The sequence below is a fragment of the Pygoscelis adeliae genome, unplaced genomic scaffold (genome assembly GCF_000699105.1).
Source record: "Pygoscelis adeliae isolate BGI_AS28 unplaced genomic scaffold, ASM69910v1 Scaffold130, whole genome shotgun sequence".
Classification (NCBI taxonomy): domain Eukaryota; kingdom Metazoa; phylum Chordata; class Aves; order Sphenisciformes; family Spheniscidae; genus Pygoscelis; species Pygoscelis adeliae.
In genome coordinates this window covers 2,615,386-2,625,467 of record NW_008824031.1, presented here as the reverse complement: position 1 = coordinate 2,625,467, position 10,082 = coordinate 2,615,386, and positions in this window count along the sequence as shown.

Below are 10,082 nucleotides of genomic sequence, written 5' to 3'. Positions count from 1 at the left end.
GCCCCGGCCCAAAGCGCCCCTGCGGCGGTAACAAACAAAAAAGGAAAGGAAGGAAAAAAAGGAAATAATAGCAATAATAAAAAAGAAAATAAGAAAATAAGAAAAAAAAGAAAAGGAACAAAAAGACAAACAAGAAAAAAGAAGAAAAAGAAGAAAGAAAAAAGAAAGAAAGAAAAGAAAAACAAGGGGAAAAAACAGGAAAAAACACAAAAAGTCCTCCCCCCCCTCCAGTTTTCACACTCCTGAATATGTTATGGCTAAAGACAGATATGCCAGGACTGGTCTCCTCTCTCCCAGCACCCATTGAGCTCACATCTCCTTCCACACGCTTTTGGGGAACAAGAGCAAAATTCTCTGTGTTGGATAGAAAGGGGGTTCCTGGCCCCGGCCTCACACCACCCCTCTCGGCAGCCCCTGTGGAAAGCGGGGTCACACCTGCCACAGGGTCCCTTGGGACGGGGAGGTGGCACAGCAGCTGCCTTGTCACCCTCCACCCTAGGATGGCCGGGGCATTGCAGCAGAGGAGATGTCTCTGGAAGGAAACAGTGGGGAGCCGTGCGATGGGGCAGGCGGTGGATGGACGTGAGAGTGGTGGAAATAATTCTCTCCTGAAACTACTGTCAAGAAAGTGTGTGAGAGAGAGAGAGAGAAAGAGAGAGCTACAGCTGCCTCTCCATTACACACAGTTTATAAATCAGGAGATATTTTCTTCCAGAAGGTATATAATACGTCAGTTTTACAGCCAAGGGAGGACTGACTTGCTGATACCCTCCGGCCTGTGTTATGCAGGATGGTCTTAAAGCCCTGGACCATGTAACCTCAGTTCACACGCTCTGAGGGCAAAATTATGCCCTTTACGTTGGAGGATATATTCAGGCCGTACGTAGCCTGCTTACCTTTGGCAGCACTTCTGCCTGCAGGAACAACTACCACATCTCCACACCCAGCAGAGCAAACACCACACAGAGTCAGGAGCTGCATCCTCTGTTTCCAGGTAACGCGTCTTGTGAACAAGCCATTTCACCAGCGGCGCTTGCCCAAATGCCACGTGCGAGGGGATCCTGCGCACACAGCTGGGTGCTGCTTCGCCCGCATGGGTGCCTGCCCTGTCCTGCTGATGATCTTGGGTGTTCAACCTTCCTCCTCCAGTGTGGGATGTGGCGGTGGGGTGGTGGTGGCAGGAGGGAGACAGTCCCTTCTCGTGCACCAGTGACTCACCGTGAAGTATCCTGCTGTCCCATGGTCCCCCCTCCAGCTGCATTCATGGCACCCAGGATGCTGTATTTAAACACCTCTGAAGAGCTGTGTTAGTATGAGGGGTACCCACAGCCGCAGGAAGCTGCAGAGAAAATACGACTAATGGCCTGGCAACGCCATCCAGCTCCTGCCCAGCAGTCCAAGGGGATGAATCTAAGCATCTTTTTTTTTCCACTCTCCTGTGATGTTGTTTTTCTGCGATCATGTCACACTCAGCAAAACTTAAACAAAAAGCACAATGGCAAGAGCATCAGCCATGCAGGAGGACAGAGCTCCCTACACAATCCCTCCTGAAGCTGCTCCTGGGCAGCAGGGTTGAGCATCTTGGCTTTGCTTGGGCAGTGAGAGAGGTGGCACACGGGTGGTGGGATGGGTTGGTGGAGGCTGGGTTGTCTGCCGGTGCAGAGAACTGGGGGCACTGGCTGCTCTGCCATCCCCTTGGCTCTGGCAGAGACTGGTCCAAAAACTTGCCTCCAGCATCTGGCGAGATCCATGTAGATCTGCCGGGCACGGGCAGGCGCAGCATCCCGTGGGGAGAGGGATGCTGTGCCTGCCCATGCCCAGTGGAGGGGCTGACCAAGCTGCCACACAAAAAGCAGCTGCAAATCAGCAGTGGGCGCAAATCCACGTGGCTGACAGCTCCGTGCATTGCCTTAGCACCTCTGGTTGATTCACATGACCTTTCCTGCCAGCATCCCAGAGCCGAGTGACTCTGCTCACTCAGAGGCCATGGATATCTCTGGGAGACATGGGTGGGCATCTTCTTCTTGCCTAGGAACTGAAGGGATGCTCCTCAAGATGGTGGTTTCACAGTGCGAGTAGCTGCTGAGCACCAGGCGAGCTCTGACTGGCGTCTCTACACACAGCGAGCAGGGAAAAGATCATCATGGAGAAAAGGGAAAATTTTGGGGCGATGTCTTTTCTTGAAAATGGGGGGAAAAAATCATTTTTCATGATAAATGAAGACAGCAGGGTGGGGGGTTTTTGAATTTTTTTTTTCCATGTCTTCTTAACTTCTTCAAACACAAGAGTTGCCTGCATCTTCTGGGAGGGTTTTTAGGTGACTGGCAGACAAGTGAATTTATGGCTTTGCAGGTGTCAGGGAAGCAAACACCTGATTGTCTGACTCAGATTTGGGCAATTTTAATGCATTTGAGCTCCTCTCGCTTGATACCTGTGAGATCAGACACCTGGGGAAAGGCTGCTTGGCCCCGAGTCTCTCCGGGAGGTGGGACCAGTTGGACACCGAAGTCAAAAAGTCAGGTGAGTCATCATCGTGGGCCTGGGTGACGGGTGCCGTTTGCAGGGACAGCGTGAAGGCAGTGCCACTCACGTCACCCACAGCAGGACAGGGTGGCTCTGGGAGGGGCCCAGAAGCCCCCCTTCCCTCCCCTGAGCCCCGTGGCTCTCCATAGTGCTCCCATCCCAGGAAGGACCAGCCAGACACTGCAAATCTCGAGGGGGTCCCCGTGTTTCTAAGAAGTGGATTTTTTTCCCCAAAAAGTGGGGTGTGATGAGAGCTGGGTCTCTGCGTCCCTGTTTTCTTGTTCGGCTCTGAAACATTAAACCCAGCTCGGGGCATTAAACCACCCCTTGTTTAGGCTTTCCCAGGTGGGTATTTTCTCTGTGCTGCTGATGGAGATGCAGGTTTCCCCCTCCCCACTCTCCCCCCACCTCCCCAGGCTTTGATCCCAGCAGCTCTGGAAACTAAGCTTTGAAAATACAGTGATTTCACAGATGTGTTGATTAGGAAATGAAATTCCAAGAAGCAAATGACAACCCAGCTGCACTGCCTGGCTCTGTGAGGCTGGAGCTCCCCACCGGGAAATGCATTCTCATATTTTTTTGACACATCCAGGGTGTTGTATTATTAATAAAAAATGCAGACAGAACTTCTTAAGAGAAAATGACTTCCAAAGAACCTGCTTTTTTTTTAGTTTTTCCTGTGAATCTGTCATCTTCCTTAAAGACAACTCAGTCCTTTCTCTTTTGCAGAGCAAAAATGAAGTGTACACTTACCCTGGAGCAGGGACAGTCTCCTGGGCACACAGAAAGACCTCAGGGATTTGTCTCCCCTAGCAGGGCATTAACCTGTTAATCAAGGTTTCCAGTTTCATAGGAAAATGGATTTAATGGAGGATAGAGAGAGGGCTGGGGACCGTCGTGGTTAATTCTACAGAAAAATAACCCCAGCCTTGCAGTCCTATGAGGACTGGATTGCGTCTAGTCCATCCAGCTGGGATGGGGAGAGGACTAGCTGATGTGGCTGCCTCCACAGCAGCCGTGATGCTGAACGATGATGCCAAGTAAGTCTTTCTTATTCAAACACCCCAAAATCCAGCTCTGAAAAGCAATCCTTTTCCCCCTCCCAACTGTATTAATAGCATTGTGCTTTTTTGAGTGTTCCCGACACTATTCTGAGTATATCAATCCAGGGTGGGAGCGTGTTTTGGGGCTGATTCTTCTCATTTTTGCTACTGGGAAAGCCAGGATTGCCCTCAGCAGGGGATAAGCTTGGGCAGCCTTGTACTCCAAGCCTAGGACAAGTGGGACGCCGGATCCACCCTGGCTGGCTAGTAACTACTGCAGCTGCTGGGACCTGCCAGCCCTCATCGGGGCAACGCTCCGGTCCACAGCAGGGAGAAAAAAATATGGACATAGGTTCCCATTTCTGGAAATTGCCACTTCCTTGGAGTCTTGATGTCTCAGCATCAACCTGAAGACAGCTGCAGGGTGGCTCAGGCTCCTCTCGCTTCACCCGTGGGTGCGTTGCTCCCTCAGGAATCAGACCCCAGGGAGCCCAACCCCTCAGCGTGACCCCAGCAGAGCTCCTCACAGCCCGGCCAGCTCAGAGCCATCGCACCCAGCAGAGCCCCGGGCTGCTTTGCAGGCACCCACCCGTGCAAGGAAGCAAACCCAGGAATGTTTGGGTGGTGGATGTGGACAAGGCAGGCTCAGCAGCTTAGCGGAGAGGCTGGGGATGGGGCAGGACCCGTCAGCCTCCAGTGCTGGCAACCAAGGGTGATGGCAGGGGCCGAGCTGGTTTGGTTTCAGAGGAGGTTCAAGGAGCTCCTTGAGACTGGCAGAACTGCTGCGGGAGGGGAAAAACCAAAACGGGCTGTGCCTGTGCAGAGCAGCCATGTATCCATGGGGTATCCAGCAAACATGGGGCTGGGTGATGGTTCAGACCTGGTGGAGGGTCACAGCTGCAGCGGCGAGTGGGACTTTGTGGGGTATCATGATTTGCTTTGTCTCCAGTTTAAAGTTTAACGGAAGGTTTTTAAAGAAGGCTTGAAAGGAAGATGAGGGGATGTTCACAGAACCTTTCTGCAAGGTAGAAATACCTCTGTAGGAGGAAGGAGGAAGATCATTTGCTGGGAAACATGGCCAGTACCCAGCAAAGGAGCAACCAGTCTCTGGTTGGCACCACAGGTTTGATGTGAAAAGGCTGTAAAGAGCCTTCTAGGAAAAGACAGATCATTTTTTCCTGAATGCAGTGAGGAAAGAAGAGCTAGGGAAGCGATGCAAAGAAAACCTGTCAAAGCAACAAGCCAGGAAAAGCAGCTTTGCAGAAGTGCTTTGAATGGGTGCATGTGCTGTGACAGGGGATGTATCAGAGCCAGAGAGGTTAAAGTATATAAGATGAGAGACAATGCTGCCCTAGATGTGAAGGACTTTATCCTACTCTTCTCTAGCTTGAATATTCAGAAATATCCAAGCAGACAAGGTCTGACCTCCAAACACTGAACAGAGGTTGACAACAATAGACCTGTAGATCATTCTCCCCACCAGCACAGAAAGGGTAAAACTATTTCTCTCTCAATGGGTTGCCTCCCATCCCTTGGTGCTGCTTAAAAATCACTCCAAAAATTAAAACCAGGGATCAGCCCTTACATCTGTAGCTTGTTCTGCACAAGATGCCCTGTTGGGAAGGATGTTTTTCTGGTGAACTGCAGGAAACCCATTTTGTGCTTCCCAGTGCTTGTGCTATGGCAGACCCCCTCTCTCCCGCACATGGAGACATCCCCGAAACGCTGGAGACTCATCCTCCCTGCAGCGTGCAGGATGCAGGCAGAAGTGGGGCATGAGGTGGGGATGCAGAGTGGGCACGGGGTGGGAGAAGGCCAAGCAGCCCCAACCCTGACTGCCATCCCTTGTGGTATGAGGCTGCTCTGCCCCCATCCCACCCCATCCCCATCCCATCCCATCCCATCCCCATCCTATCCCCATACCTGCAAAGAGCAGCTTGCAGATGGCATCTTTGACACCTCCAGCTCGCTCTCTGCACATCGTGGCTTTTCATCTCTGGCAGCTAATAGCAGAGTGCTGGGGGAAGGGAGCATATGCCAAAGCAGCTAGTCTAAGGCACCTTCTTACTAATAACATTACGTGCCCTCCTAGCAAGAGAAAGGTTTCGATATGCAGTTACAGCGGTGACCAGAATATCTCCCCTCTCTCCATGCTGTAGGTGATGCTTTTGCCTCTGTGCTGGTGGCAGGAGGCAGCTCTGCAATGGGACAGGGGACAGAGCCACCTCTGTTTGGAGTGATACCACAAAAAGCACAGGCTCGTGGCAGCCAGCAGCACGTGCTTCTGCCAAAAGTCCAGTTACAGGAGTATGCGGGGTAAGCAGCTGCTATGTGGTGCAACGGTGCTCGAACAAAGGCAGCGGCTGAATTAATCTGTAGAAAGAGCCACCTTCCTTCACTCTGCTGCCTGCAGGGTGTTTGCTGCAAGTAACAACTGAATCACAACAGCCTGTGGTAATTAGAGGGTATGAAGCTCATGCTCTGTTCAGCTGCAGGGAATCTCGCTCCCCTCCTTCCAAGGGACACTGTTGGTAGCTCCGAGGAATTCTGGTGCTGTCCTAATTAACGATGTATCCTGTTAACGGGTGATCCTACACACTGAATGCAGGTGTCAGACAGCAGCACCAAGGTGATGGATTTACCCATCGGAGGGGAGAAGGTGTCCTGGCATCCTGGCCCTCTTCCAGAGGAGGGGAGGAGCCCAAGGGAGGGTGAGAAGCTGAGCTGCCAGGTGATGCTGTCATCCTCCCTGGGTCCTGTCTGCCCACCACCACTCCCTCCAGGAGCTAGAGTGCATCCTATCACAGCTGTGATTTCCAGTGGAGCTGGTGTCCAGGGCCTGGCAGTGGGGATGCGGCAGTGGCAGGATATTGTGCCCATGGGTGCTTGGGAGGCCCTGCAGAGCAGTGATGGATGCTCTGTCATGGGGCTACCCACGAGGGTTGGTCCATAAGCATCCATACCAGGGCCCAAACCCTCTCCCTGCCTTTTGCTGGCCAGCTTGACAGGCAGCCCAGTAGCTGCGAAAGAGGAACTGGTGGCCATGTCCATCTCTCAGTGCATGGAAAAACACTACTTCTGCACCTTTTTCTGAAATACAGTGGGAGTGCTAAATATGCAGGTCTGCCCCTCTGGAGGTGAGAGCCTCGTGGTGGTGTTTGCTCTGGTGTGCAGGCTGGAAAGTGCTGCTGGAAGGAGCTGGGGACCAGCCTGCGCAGGGGAGAGGCAGGCTTGCCAGCTTTGCTTTCCAGCCGGGGGAATCCCCATCTGCTTCTGCTCTTTTCCTCCTGGATAAATTGGAGAATAAAACTCAAGAGTTAGCTGAATCACTAGTGGGTGTAAAGCCAGGGAGATCTGAACCAGACCTACTCTCTTGCATTTGGGGAAATTAACTCCCAGCAAGATTTTCAGAGGAGGATGAACCAATGAGGCACTCGGATCTCCTGAGCTTCTGATGGGAAGCAAGTTGCTCCCATTTCATAACTTCTACTGCTTTTTATGTTTGGGATTCCTGAAACCCCTGTGAGCAGCGAATGCTCTCACCTTTGCATGCCTGGAGCTCTCTGGGGACTGTGACCCACCAGAGCAGTTATTACGGAGAGTTTTCCAGGGGCTGTCCCCTTCCCTACCCCCACTGCCACTACCCAATTCACTGGCCAGAGAGGAGGCACGGGCATGCACATGTTTCAGTATGTGTCTCATTTTTAATGCATTTATTTTTAGCTTGTTTTTGTGGCCGGTAGAGGATTCCACAGGAAATCCTGCAGCCATGGGATGATGAAAAGCTCAGGTTCCCGATTGTGTTACATACATTAACAGAGATGTGATCTATACAGGGTTTTTTAAAAAGCAGCTATAAATACTTCCTCCAGCTGCACCAATATCCCCTCGTCCCTCTTCCCTCCATGGCACCTGTTGACACTCATGCACCCAGTTAAGATCAGCTGCTCTGCGGGGAAGGGAAGCGCTGACTCCGGAGCCATCCCTCCCTGCCCTGTCACAGCAGCACCTGGCCAGCCTGTTTCGGGAGGCTGCTTGGGCTGTCAAAATTTGCAAAATCCCGAAGGGCCGGCTCTGCTGCCCTGTTTGCTTGGCCCAGCAAGCAGCTCCCCAGGGGAAGAGACCCAGGAACCAGCCCCACATGATGTGGTGTCACCTTGCCATCTGAGCCCCAGGGCAAGGGCAGCCCCAGCCTCCTGGCCAGGCAGCACCACCGCTGTGAGGAGGTTGTCAGTTCTCAGCCCTGCTTCCTTCCCAAACTCAGTGAGAGGCCAGCTCGGGAAGCAGGGGTGCCCCGGGCTAGTGTGTCCATGCAGGTTTTCTTTTGCGGCTGTGGGGTGCGCTGCCAAGTGCATCATTTCCCTCCAGATGTGGAAGCAGCTGGCTCTTTTGCAGGATCCCTCCGGGCTCGCTGGAATGAGTAATGCCTGCAGGGTTAGCCTGTGTTTGTAAAATACGGTGCGCGGTCTATGCAGCTTGGGTTCATGGCATCCAAGCGTGGCAGAGATGTTTGGATTCTTTTGGCTAGAAGAAGAGGGACTTCTTGCCCATGAGAAATGGCTCTCAGTCTCCTCACTGGCTCTGAGCATCGCGGGGGGAAGATGCTGCACAGGGTGCCCCAGCCTGAGCTAGCGCATGTTTGGAGGAAGCAACCGCCGGGAACCTGTCCCATCGGTTACATGATTCATGCAGCCTCCGAGCTCAATCCCAAAATCCTCCTTCCATGTAGAGAAAACCTCAGCAAGGTGAGAGGGAGCTGTGCTGGGGGCCGGTCCCTGCTTCCCTGCAAAGACACCAGCCCTGTGCTGGTGTCCGTGGTGGACACTGCTCAGCAAAGTCAGCAAAGAGCTGTTCAGACATCTTGCATCTTCTTAGCCCACCGGCTTTGGATCAGGCTGCTGGTGGGAGCTGGCAAGCATGGGATGGAGCTTGACTTGAGGTCCCTGTGGCGCAGGTGAGTGCCGTAACCCTTTGCACTCCTCTGGCCCTGGGTTTGCCCAGAGAGTCCATCCTGGAGCCAGGAGAGCCACCTGATGAAAGTTTAGCTGAACCTGAACCACGAAACCTCTTGGTTTTCACAAATGAGTATATGCTGGTGAAAGCTCATCCGTCGACTGCATCGTGAGACTTGAGGCCTGATGCAGGAACTGGAAGATGCATTCAGTTCAAAGTTAAAGCAATCAGAAATTTACCCCATCACTTGGAAACTCTTCTGATCCTCGCCTACGCTCTCTTAAACTACACCTCTGAGCCGGCCACACTCCCAGGCTGGCAGCTGGGTTCGTGTCACATCCCTTTTTGCCAGTGTGCAGGACTGACCGCGAATCAAGTGAAGCCCTTCTCCCCAGGTAGACCCTGCTGAGATCCTGACATGGGTCCTGTACAAGGGGTTTCAGATGCGTGTTGTCAGCCGTGGGTCGGGTGTGCAGCCCCGCTGTTGCCGTACCCCAGTAGCCCCGGCAGCTTGTGCAGACGGGATGGCAGAAGTCCTAGGAATGGCTTGTGATACCAGCACGGAGAAGAGCACAGAGGGAAAAGTGGGATTATGCAGGCTCAGTTGATGGAGGAGAAGGCAAAGCCCTGGGTCAGAAGCAGAGGACAGTGGGTTTGGAGGTAAATTTGGTCATTTTGTAGAGATTTCAGATTCAGACCCAAAACACTGCAGTAAAGCCCATCCTAGAGGAGCTGTTGTGAGACTCCATGGGATGTGTGAGGTCTCTGGTCCTCCGACTACCCAGGGCCTCCTGGATCTGGAGAAGCTCTTGGCAGAAGGATCAGATGTAAGGAGGGGGGGAAAAGGAACAGCAGTATTTGCTTTCTCTGCCCTGCTCCTCCCAGGCTGTCTCTTTTGTCAGGGCTCCTGACAGCCCTTTCAGCTGAAGTACACTCCAAAAATGTATGCCGGGGTTATATAAGACTCCGGTACCTTTGGTGACTCACACGCCTTGTCCTAACACGCCGTTCTCTGCAGCCGTTGTGTAACCTCACTGGGAAAGCACGCGGTGGCTGGCCCCGGGGATGGGGAGTTGCAGCAGGGATGGGGACCCATGGCCCTGCGGGTCTCCCCTGCCGGGGAAAGGCAAACCCACTGAAGGACCATCCCATCCCTCTTGCACAGGCAGAGGAAGGAGTCCTGCTACGGGGTTGGTCCTGCAACCAGAGGGACTGCTGGGAAAATGAAAAATGAGAGATTCATCAGACTAGAAAATTTGTGGTTGGCATCCAAACCTGTGGTTTTCCCTGGTGTGTGCTTGTAGTGAAAGGGCTCGTTGGTAGGAGGGCAGGAAAGGGGATATCTTCTTCCCTCGGCCAGGAAGCCTTCTTCCTGCAGTGAAGGAGCCTGAGTTTTCTTTCATTTAAGCAGGGAAACGTCAGGACAGACTTTGCCGGAGATACCGGCTGTCTCTCTGGCACAAAAGGAGGATCAGGCCTTTAAGGAGCTCCTGGAGCTTGCAGTGGATGCGCGGGCAGGGCGAGAGGCAGGCCGCGTTTCGCAGGGAAGGGGGGGGGGACCCA